Source organism: Dipodomys ordii, unplaced genomic scaffold (genome assembly GCF_000151885.1).
Source record: "Dipodomys ordii isolate 6190 unplaced genomic scaffold, Dord_2.0 Scaffold15, whole genome shotgun sequence".
Taxonomy (NCBI): Eukaryota; Metazoa; Chordata; class Mammalia; order Rodentia; family Heteromyidae; genus Dipodomys; species Dipodomys ordii.
The window spans coordinates 10,631,009-10,642,742 of NW_012267231.1; the positions used below are offsets into that span (position 1 = coordinate 10,631,009).

At 33.9% G+C, this 11,734-nt stretch overlaps 1 long non-coding RNA gene across 1 annotated transcript in view; it reads left to right on the forward strand.

The window, feature by feature from the left end:
- The window catches only part of LOC105982548, a 35,439-nt gene extending 32,039 nt beyond the window's left edge, over positions 1 to 3,400 (forward strand). Inside the window, exons 7-8 of the long non-coding RNA XR_001174903.1 lie at positions 1,370 to 1,410; positions 2,662 to 3,400. This is a non-coding gene — a long non-coding RNA (uncharacterized LOC105982548). The remainder of the gene's footprint in view (positions 1 to 1,369; positions 1,411 to 2,661) is intronic.
- The last annotated feature ends 8,334 nt before the right edge of the window (positions 3,401 to 11,734 follow it).

Consider the following 11,734-nt stretch of genomic DNA (forward strand, 5'->3'; position numbering starts at 1 on the left):
CTTTTTTCTTTTTGCTTATGTGGTGCTGAGGAATCGAACCCAGGGCCTCAGGCATGCAAGGCAAGCGCTCTACCACTGAGCCACCTTCCCAGCCCCCACAAAGTAATTTTATAGTTAATAATTTAGAAATTTATTGGAGGTTGATAAGTGATCCAAACTCACTTTTTAGGTATATTCTAGTTATAGCATTTAATAATTTTTCTATAATTTCTGATTTTACTAAAGGATTATGAGTTTAAGAAGTAAGGATTTGGGCCAAATGTGGTACATGCCTATAAATTAGTCATTTTGGAGGTGGAACCACAAGAATAGTAAGGCCAGCCAGAGTTGCATAAGCTGGATACTCCACTGCTTGACATATCTGTATCAATCCAAGTAATTATCTTTATATTGTAGACGGCATTCTTTAATAGTGTTGGTAAGAATCAGTAACTCTGCATATATATTGCTAGTCCTTGGGTTTGAACTCAGGTCCTGGGTACTGTCTGTGAGCCTTTGCACTCAAAGCTAGCTTTGAGCTACCATCTCTTTGGTAGTTAGTTGGAAATAAGGGGGTCATTGATTTTCCTGCCCAGGTTAGCTTCAAACCATGATCCTTATATCTTCATCTCCTGATTAGCTAGGATTACAGATATGAACCACCAGAGCCAGCTGTTGGTATATTTTTGTCCAGTGTGATATTAAAACTATTAACTTATAATATTTAAAATCTAATATATTCTAGATGAATTTTAGGAACGTACAAGATTATCACATTCTGGAGTGATATAGTAGAAGAAATGAAAACATTCTTTAATTTTGATACTGAGTTTCAGTGAACATTACGTATTTTGATTTACTTTCTCCCATCTTGTTACAAAATGTGATGTTACCCAAGTGCTATGGTACATCATTGTATTCTCAGCTATTCAGAAGCCTAAGGAGAAGGATTGCAAGTTCAAGCCTAGTGATAGCCCGTCTCAAAAACAAAACAGTATTAGTGTGATATTATCCGAACAAAGACTAAAATGTTTTTTTGTCTGAATACTCAGTTACTTTAAAATTTGCTAATTGATAATAACTGTTTTGAAATGTACCATTGGAAGAAGAATAGTAGAAAACATGAATTTTGGCAAATTGAGAAAGAGTGAGTGGATATTACAAAAGCCAAGTCAATATCATATAGGGCTTGCTGCATGTTTAAAGTTAGGATATTACTAAATATTAAATTTAAGGTATTTCTAGCACTAGTGGATGGCCAATGTGAGCAGACAGGAGCTAAGGAATATTTAAGTATTGGGGAGGTAAAACAGTCTTAACATCTTTTCCTTTAAGAAACAAACTAAGATTCTTTAAGTATTTTAAGCATTACTTGTTTTTTCTTTCACAGGCCTCTTTCCAAACAAAGGACCAAAGACACTTTTCTTGAAGGTAAGTTGATTAAGGACTATATTCTTATTTTAAGCTATTATTTTGGCCATGCTGATTATAAAGCAGATTCTTGTCTGACTTGTTCAAAGTTACAACGTTATATAGTTTTAGAGAGCCCTCCTTTTTTGTCACTCAAAGGGCTTGAACTCAGGCCTTGGGAGCTGTCCTTGAGTTCTTTTTGCTCAAGGGTGGTAATCTACCACCACTTCTAATTTTCTGGTGGTTCATTGGAGATAACAATCTCAGGATCTCTGCCTCCTGAGTAGCTAGGATTATAGTTGTGAGCCATCAGTACTTAGTATTTCCAGTGAACCACCCAAATTCCAGAAGTGGAGGTGGTTCATGTGTTAGAGCACTAGCCTTGAGCACAGGAGCTCAGGGACAATTCCCAGGCCCCAAGATATGTACACACAAAAAAGTACAGGTCTGTTATTATAGTGTTTAATAAAATTGATAACTGAAGGTATATCCTTTTGTACTACTAGAATTTGTAAGAGGACCGGCCATGAAGGCATACAGAATAGATACTTGGATGTTACAAAAATTGGATTTTTTTCTGGAATGGAAGTCTATGAAATAATATGGAATATACAGTGTGTTATTAGAAATTCAGAATTATGACTCTTAAAATTGTATGTTAATTACTACCAAGAAATGATTAATCCAGGCCCTGGTGGCTCATGCCTGTAATCCTAGTTACTTGGGAGGCTGAGATCTGAGGATTGTGGTTCAAAGTCAGCCTAGGCAAGAAAGTCCATGAGACTCTTATCTCCCATTAACCACCAGAAAACCTGTGGCTGTGGCTCAGGTGGTAGAGCATTAGCCTTGAGCTGAAGAGCTGAGCAACAGCGCCCAGGCCCACAGTCCACGCTCCATGATCGACGGAAAAAAAAAAAAAGATTATATGCTGGTTGAAAGGATAAATAATAGGTGTTTACATCGCATGATAATTACTCAAATCACAACCTACAGGCAAAGGAGATAACAGTTCCAACACTTTCACCGTCTGTTTATGTTCCTTATGTTCCTTAATTTAACATTAATATTGTGGGGTTTGGGGTTGGGGATTTAGCTCAGTCGAAGAGCATTTCCCTGGCAAGTACAAGGCCCTGAGTTTGGCCGTCAGCTCTGGAAAATAAAAACAAAAACAAGACTGTAGGGTTCTTTTTTATGCCAGTAGATACTTAAATATGATATCAATTTGTTAAAGGTCTGGTTCCATTTCCAATTTTGTGTTTTATACTCTCTCAGGTAGAGGCCTTTTGGACAAGTGCATTACCTATGCCTTCTGCAGTGGTTTAATCCATATCACCCAAGTATTGCCATCATTTATCCTTTCTGGGATCTTGTTGCATCTGTGTCTCACTCCTTTTATAGAAGACTGCCTAGAAATAGAAAGTGACCTGCTTTTCGGCAAGTAATTGCCTAGAATTTTGAATACATAACAAATGTTCTCATTATATCTTATGCTTCCCTCTATGGTTGTATATTTGCTGCTTCATTTTGTTCACATTTTGCTTTGCTAATGTAAAAGTGGTTTGTGTGAGCAGTGTATTTAGTAAAATTCTTTGGTGACCTTTGTTATACAGTAAACAATAATAAGGCATTCTACATAGGTGAATGATTAGTGTGTGCCATTTTTGTAAAATACTTTCCCCTTTGTTTGAGTCAGAAAGTCCAGAGTTTTAGGCAAGACCTAAAATTATTTTAAATATTTCCTATCTGGTGTATACCCTCTAGTTTACCCTTTTGTTGAATATATATGGGTCTCATTCTTGGTCAGAAATAAACTGACTGTGCTTTGCCTCTTTTCCAATGCTAAAACCTAAGATTAAGATGTCATCACAACTTTGAATGTTTAACAGAGAGCCAGATATTTATCTCGACATTTACAGCCATGGTGATGTCATCTTATAGAAAATGTAGTCCCATCAATTTCTTGGTAGTGATCTCTTCTTTGGATGGAATAAAAATCTCAGTACCAAAGTTATGTTAGTTTGTTCTACATCATCTCAATTTTAATTTGGGTTCTACTTAACCTAAGTGAAGTTAATATAAAGTTCTGTTTATTTGAAGTTTATAAACTGTTTTTTCCATCAGGGAACTATTGCCTTCATTGCTACCCTATTTTAAGAGGCAAGTTTATACAAGTAGAGCATTCATTAACATTGCCTCATCTTATTTTAGTGTTAGCAAAAAATGCAATTTCTAGGATTTTAAGATTGTAATACTCCCTTTCTTTTAAAGTCTGTTTTAGCCACAGAATATTTAATGATTTAAATTCTTAAATATATGCTGCTATCCATTTCACCTTTCTCATTATAATTCATTTCTTTTAACTAGATAGTGAAGTATGATCTGTGTTCTTTATATAGTACCCATTTTATATACAGTGAAATTTCCTTTTAAAATGTTAGTATTCTAACCAGATACTTTTATTTTACTAAAATATTATTTTGTTTTTTGGTAGGGATAACCTAACTTTGCTTTTAAGGAATGAGGCCTTAAAAGACCATACAGGTGCAAATAGTCAACTCTGCCATCAAACTGTGAAATCAGCTATGATTAATCCCTAAACAAATGTATATAACTGTGTTCTAGTGAAATTTAACTGACACAAAACAGCTAATAGGCCAGATTTGGAACAAAATCTATAGTTTTCTTATCCTTAGCCTATGGTATAAGTTCCATTTTATCATAAGAAAGTCAGGTCAATAGAAAAATCAAAAGGGAGAAAAATAATTTCTTCTTGTGTCAGTTTTCTGAATCCTCAAACTTGTAATATGGAGTTAATAATGGAAGGAATGTATTTTAGGCTTTTGTCTTCTCTCCTAAATCTCAGTTTTCTATATATCTTCCCCTGATACCCACCTTTGCATTTAGGCTAATAGTACATTTGAAAATGGCCATAAAATTAATGAAGAATTAAATGATAGAAATCAGTCTTTGATCCTTATTTGTTTTCCATCTTCCAAGTGTGACAAATGTTAAAAGTTAATCTCATATCTTATATACTTAGTGTTGTCTAAGGTTCTATAAATTTATGTGAAATTCTGAATGATTGTTATGGGAAATGTTATCTTGTAACATTTTATTTTCTTTAATATGTGATGATGTATTTCCAGGTCAGTAAATACATATTACTTTTAATTGGAAATAAAGTTCACATGATGATATATTGAAGTATTTCTTACTTTGGGAAATGTAGGTTAACTTAAAATACTTGCTTTGATTGTACACAAATTATTGTATTGTTTAAAATTATATCTAGTCTAATGAATTTTGGATTCCTAGTTCTATATAGTAGAATTCTAGGTATTGTTGAATCCTAACTCATGTATGCTTTTGGTTTCAATTGTTATTTTCATAATGCCAAAAGCTTTCTGGGAACCATACAACAATTTTGTAACAGCAGTGCTAATTTTCATAAAATTTTATCTGATGCTTATTAACAACCTTTATAATTTTAGCTAACATACCTGATGACTATTAATAACCTTTACTTTTTAAGCCAATCTAATAGGTGAAGTAATATTTTAAAGTATTAAGTTTGATTTAAATGAAACATGGCCATGTATTTAAAAATCTAAATATTCATGGGTATTTAATAACAAAATTAATACTCTCCTGTCTTTCAATCTCAAGAAATATTCAGATTTTCAGAGCTAGAAGCCTTGAAAAATTTCCAAGTTCAGTACTTCTTCCTAAACTCTTAAGTATACCACGCACACAAGGCTTTTTCCTTTTACAATTAATTTTATGTTTGGAATTGCAAGATTCATATGGGGAATCCTCACATAATTCCTCATTAAAATTGACTTGCTCTCTGCTTTGTTCTTTCTCACTTTTCTTTACTTTCTTCATTCCTCTTTTTTTCTCTTCACCATCATCTATAGTGTTATTAGTCTGTGAACTATATCTAGTTACAATCATTATGTCCCTTTAAACCAAAAAAGTTTCAGCATTTGCTTTCTAATTAATCTGGTAATTCCCATTAAATGAATCCATAGTTTAAAATTGTAACATAATACAGTATGACATTCATATTTTATCAGTTGTCATAGTTCTATTTTATTAGCATTTCTTTCTTCATTTATAATAATATATTCTGGAAGAATATCTCTTTTTGTGAGAGAGCAGTAGTGGAAATTGAATTCAGGACTTTGTATGATAGGCAAGCACTTTACCTTTTGAACCATGCCCCCTAGTGCTTGTAGTGTGTTTAGCACAAAGTTTCCAGCACTTTTGTCCAGCCAGGCCCTGTTCAGATTGCAGTTCTACTCTCTTTTACTCCATGGCCTGGATTTCAGGCATGCATCACCTTACCTAGTATAGATGCCATGTCTCTTCCTTCTTTTTTGAATAACCAAATCAATACTCTATAATCTCCAACCTTCTAGTGGAAACAAAGAAATAGGAATAGTTTAAGGACAAGATTATAATTTCAACTTCCTATTTCTTTGCAAAATTGTTTTTGAGCCAATTATTTGCACAAAGCCTCAAGCCTACCTATGACACATCTCACAATTAATTAATCAAGTACATTAGGTTAATTCCAAGGCAAACTATATAATTTATTTTAAAATGCCAATCCCATATTTATTTGAATGTTTTGAAATATGTTCAAAGATTTTCAACACATACTTTGCTACATAAGGTCCATCATTTTATCCTGTTTTTAAAAATTTTCCCCAAGAAAATTATAAATTGGCCATTTTTTCACTAAGAATTATAAAAATTCTAAAAATATGTTTCTTCCCATAACTTTCTATTCAGCTTTTTCAAAACTAGCTTTTTCTTATTCAAGAGCTTTGGACAAATATTGCCTTATTTAATGAGTTATGTTTTATTTTCAACTCACATCTGCATTATTAAGGTTTTAAAAGATTTTGAAATTCTCTTGTGTAATCACTCATTTGTCTACAAACTCTCTGTCTATCTGTCTTTCTGTAGATAGGTTTGTCCTTTGTCACCAACATTGACCTCAGTCTTGTAATGTTCCTTTGTGATTGTCCTGAGTTGGTATTATGGGTATATGCAACAATGTCTTACTCCAGTTTCCTGTATTTATATGTTCAAAAAAGTTAGGTAAGACCAAGATCACTACTGATGATATCTATATATAAACACTGATAATAAAGCAAAAGTGGAATTAAAGCAATTTATGGTCATTTCACAGTTACATTAAATTTGTGGTTCTTTGTTGGCTTACATAGGTCTATGGAAATACTGGGGTTTTGGATGTCTTTTTGTTGTTGATGTTGTGGTTGTGGGGCTTGAATTCTGGCCTGGTGCTGTCCTGGAGCTCTTCAGCTCAAGGCGAATGCTCTACCACTTGAGTTACTTGGTGGTTCATTGGAGCTAAGAGTCTCACGGACTTCCCTGCCAGGGCTGGTTTGAATTTCAATCCTCAGATCTCAATTTACTGAGTAGCTAGGATTACAGGCGTGAGCCACCAGTGCCCAGCTTGGATGTCTTTTTAAAGTATTGCTAGTCTGATCTGATAAAACATTTAATGTTGCCAGGTGTAGTGGTATTTAAATAGATGTATTACTTAAATAGATTGATTATTTAAGATTTATACTTTAAAAGCTGAGTAAGTGGCTAGACATTTTGAAATACTCCTGTAATTCTAGCACTCTAGAGTCTGAGGAAAGAGAATGCTAGTTTAAGGACAGCCTGAGCTACATTGTGAGACAATGTCTCAATAAATACCTTATAAAAGAAAACAAAATGACATCTGAGTAAGTGATGACGCCATTTATCATTATTGTGTTGGGAAGTATGATTTCTCTCAAAGTTCTTGTTAAGGAATGAGATGTGTTTTTTTTTTTTTTGGTCGGTCATGGGGCTTGAACTCTGGGCCTGAGCGCTATCCCTCAGCTCTTCAGCTCAAGGCGAGCGCTTTACCACTTGAGCTACAGCGCCACTTCCGGTTTTCTGGTGGTTTATTGGAGATAAGAGTCTCACGGTCTCTCCTGCCCAGGCTGGCTTTGAACCGCGATCCTCAGATCTCAGCCTCCTGAGTAGCTAGGATTACAGGCGTGAGCCACCAGCGCCCGGCTGAGATGTGTTTTTGTTGTTGTTGTTGTTGTTGTTGATCATGGGGGTTGAACTCTGGGCTTGAGCACTGTCTCTCAGCTCTTCAGCTCAAGATGAGCACTCTACCACTTGAGCTACAGCGCCACTTTTGGTTTTCTGGTAGTTTATTGGAGATAGGAGTCTCACAGTCTTTCTTGCCCGGGCTGGCTTTGAACGACGATCCTCAGTTCTCAGTCTCTTGAGCAGCTAGGATTATAGGCGTGAGTTTTATAGTAAACCTTTAGGTAATGTTTTTAACGTTGAAAATAGGAAGTTTAGAGATTCATTATAGTTTGGAGATAGAGAATTCTTTGAATACATGACTTCTTTCTTATAGACATGTTTCGACATTATATCTAGAGACAACATTAGTGACAGTGGGAATATATTTCAGATTTTCTAGCTTGAAAGGGTTGAAAAATGTTGAGAATTCATAATCAGGCAGATAGTTTTATTTACTGAAAAGCCAGAGAATACGCTATCCCTGAAATAAATGAAGAATCAGATTTTACAATATATGAGCTAACTATTGACATTTGTATGGCAATTAAAAACACATTTGGCTGTGTAAATACAGCAAAAAAAAACCCCATTATTTTAGATAAAGATGCAGGGAAAGATGGAGAGGCAGTGGTTTTAATTATGTTAAAACCAAATCAGAGGATTTTCCTTTTAATTGATAGTGTGCCCATTAATGATGCTAACAGTTTCAGTCCAGCATAGATGCCTATACCTTTGGGGTGATTTGCATGAATCAGCATATGAATATAATAAAGATGTATCACAATTGCACAATTTGGGATTTCCTTCAGCATTTTACATTGTTTGCATATAGGAGAGTACTGATTTTTCTTAGAACTCACATTCCTAATGGCCTTATTTGTATACCTTTATTATTTGACTTCCCACTTGTATTGTTTCTATCTGGTCTTGCATATATTATCCATTTAGAATGGTTCATTGAGGCAAGATTGCTGAATTGTTCAGCATTCATGGCTGAAAAGATTTATCAGAGATTGCTATATAAAGGAATGTGTGAAACGCGCCAAGTGAAAATAATGTTAGAAGCATAATGATAAATAAGTGAAGGACAAAATAAGGATAGTGCTAAAAATTGAGTTAATAAAACAGATGTAAAGAAGATAGAATTTGAAGTGAAGTGTTGAAAGGAAAAGTGAATGTTCATTTAGTCAACACTTAGGTAGTTCTAGAAGGTAATAAGTGGCAATTATTCTCATGGAAGTCAAGAACAAGATATCAGTGGCCTTTACCAGTTGAGTCAGGGGAAGGAGTTGAATCATCAGAAGTATATTGTCCATTGTACTTTCCTACCTGATGTGAGTGCAGAAAATTTCCAACCTATCTCCATTTGTACCATTGATTAATACGTAATGTTTTTTGGGCTTCTGATATGTCAGTTTGTTTAATTTTTTACATTTAATATACTATAAATAATGAGCTCCTATTGACAGGGATATTTTCCTATTCATATTTAACTTTCCATTACCTTACAAAGCCTAGCAATATAGCATTACTGTGTTGACTTACCTAGACAATAATGTGAAATTTTGATGAATGAGCCCTAGTCAGGGAAGAAAATAAGTGATTATGGAGATCCATAGAGTTGGATTGTATATTAGTGTATTAGTGAACTGAGCAACTAATAGGTTAGACAATTTGATGATGAAAGCTTGGGATTGGTTAAAATGCTCATTGATAATTATTAAGTACTAGAACATACTACATGTGTTCTTTCCTGCATTTATGATATGTATCATTGGTGTTATTTTCACTGTGTTCTCTCAAATAAAAGACAATCCAGAGAGGAAAACTTGGGGGTCCTAGTTGTTGTAAACAGAGGAGAATAGTGCTCCTGGTATATGCAATCCAGTCTCTAGGGAGGGATTTATTTCACTATTATTCACTTTTCTAGTTGAAAATTCTCCTTTAAAGGAAGAACTATGTTGTAGAGAAGCTGTGAACAGGTTAATGACAAGAAATTACATTTCAGAATGTATTCACTAACTACTGACTTTTATTCATCTTTAGAGGAAATTGTATAGTACAGTCTGCATTGGCCCACTTCAGTGAGGTCATTTAGTGTTTTTATTATCCATATATATATATATATATATATATACATATATATATATTGTCTTTGACCTTCCTAATTAGAAAAGATTGCTTAAGGTATTGGTATAGCATCCTACCATGCTAACTATTATAAGTGTTTCTTAAAAGTCTTTCATTTTCATTGAGGTTACTTAATTCAGTGATTTAGTATTAGAATTCAAGGCATGCTGAAAAAATGTTTTGTACTGGTTAATGATGAGAGACAATAAGAAAACACTAATTAGGAAAGAAGAAATCATATATGCCTTTCACATTACTCAGTCCAGAAGAGAATAGTCATGCTTTTGGATGATGATAATTAAGAGATGCAAAGTGGGGAATACGTTGTTACTGTTGGTTTTTAGATGGACTTTGAAAACATAAAATAAGTAGGGTATGTTCATTCTTATCTTGTTTTAATTATGGCTTCTGAGCAGCTGTTTTGAGTAAGATTAACATTTTTTTCTAACTTTATTGTCCTAGGCAAAAGAAATTGTTAGTTCAGTTTTCGGCATTATCAGGTTCACAAGAACCATGCTGTCTTGTTGGGTCATGATTCCCTTTAATGATAATATTATACGGCATTGCCACTACATTAACCATATATTTTAGTGGAGCCAAGTACTAAGAGGGAGAGAACATATGAATGAATCCATATTGAAATGGCAAATTTGTTTGAGAATCTTGTTGAATGGCAGAGACTGGAAGTATCATAGGGTTTATAAATATGCCTTAATGTAAATAACTATATTAGTCTCTTTTGTGTGAAATTTCCATTTCCAGCTCTTTAAAAATATGTTTATAAAGTTTTAAATACAAATGGGTACCAATTTTGATTCACTTTATGTCTAATGTTTTGTCTTCTTTCCCAAAGTAAATTTAATGAGCTCCTACTTGACAGGGATTTTTTTCTTTTTATTGTCTTATGATACAATTTCACAAATTTAGGAGATTTAGTAATGTTTGTTTAAATAAACACATGTGACAGAATTAGTGAGAAGTTATGAATCATGATAGAGTGTAAAGGAGAAAGAATGATATTGCGGTAGATATACAATGTCATTTGAGTTTAGGATTTTTTCATGTTTTCCAATGTTGCAAAGAGAAACACATGAATTTAATTGCTTTTTTTAATCCTCTAATAGATGTAGGTATAAGAACAAAGTGATTGATTTTAAAATCAAATGATAAATAACTATAGAAATATGTAACTGGAAAATTAGAAAAGGTTTCTCTTTTTTTTCTGGTACCAGGGCTGGAACTCAGGTACTGGGCACACTGTCCCCTAGAAGTTTACTCAAGATTGGTACTCTTACCACTTGAGCCACAGCTTTATTTCTAGCTGTGTGGTGGTTATATTGGAGATAAAATTCTCAGAGACTTTCCTGCCCAGGCTGGCATCAAACTGTGATCCTCAGATCTCAGTTTCCTGGTTAGCTAGGATTATAGACTTGAGCCACTGGTACCTGGATAGAATTTTTTCATGTCTGCTATTATTAAGTATCATATAGATGTTACCCATCAGTGATTCCATCTGTGCTAACCCTTCTGATACTTTTCAGGGAAGGAAGAGGGTTATCACTGATGATGCTTTGTGTATGTCCTCAGATTTATTGGGAATTGTATACTTCAGAAACACCTGGTTTTTACCAGGGGAATTGAAAGGGCTTACTCACTTTACTTCTTGGTACCATGTTCGTTAGAGACTGCTTAAGAAATATGAGTGACTTTTTTGAACCTTGCTTCATAGTTAAAGCTTTTTTTGCTGCCCCTAGGGATTGAAATCCTGGCTTGGGTGCTGTCCCTAGCTTTTTGCTCAGGGCTAGTCCTCTATCAGTTAACCCACAGTTCCAATTCTAGTTAAAGCTTTTATCTTTACAATAGCATTATTTCCCCAATTTTAATGTATAATTAAATATCCAGTCCCCATGTTTTTCATTATTTCCTGATAACTTCTCTTCTATTATCATTATTCATTTCATTTATCTTCGTTTATCACTTCATTTATCACTTGTGCTGTAAGAATAACAGTGATATTTTTGTGTAATTTTATTTCTTTAAGCATTTTTTATTTAGTTCTCTATATTGAAAGATAATTAATTGTAAACAGTCTTATGGTTTCCATTTTTTC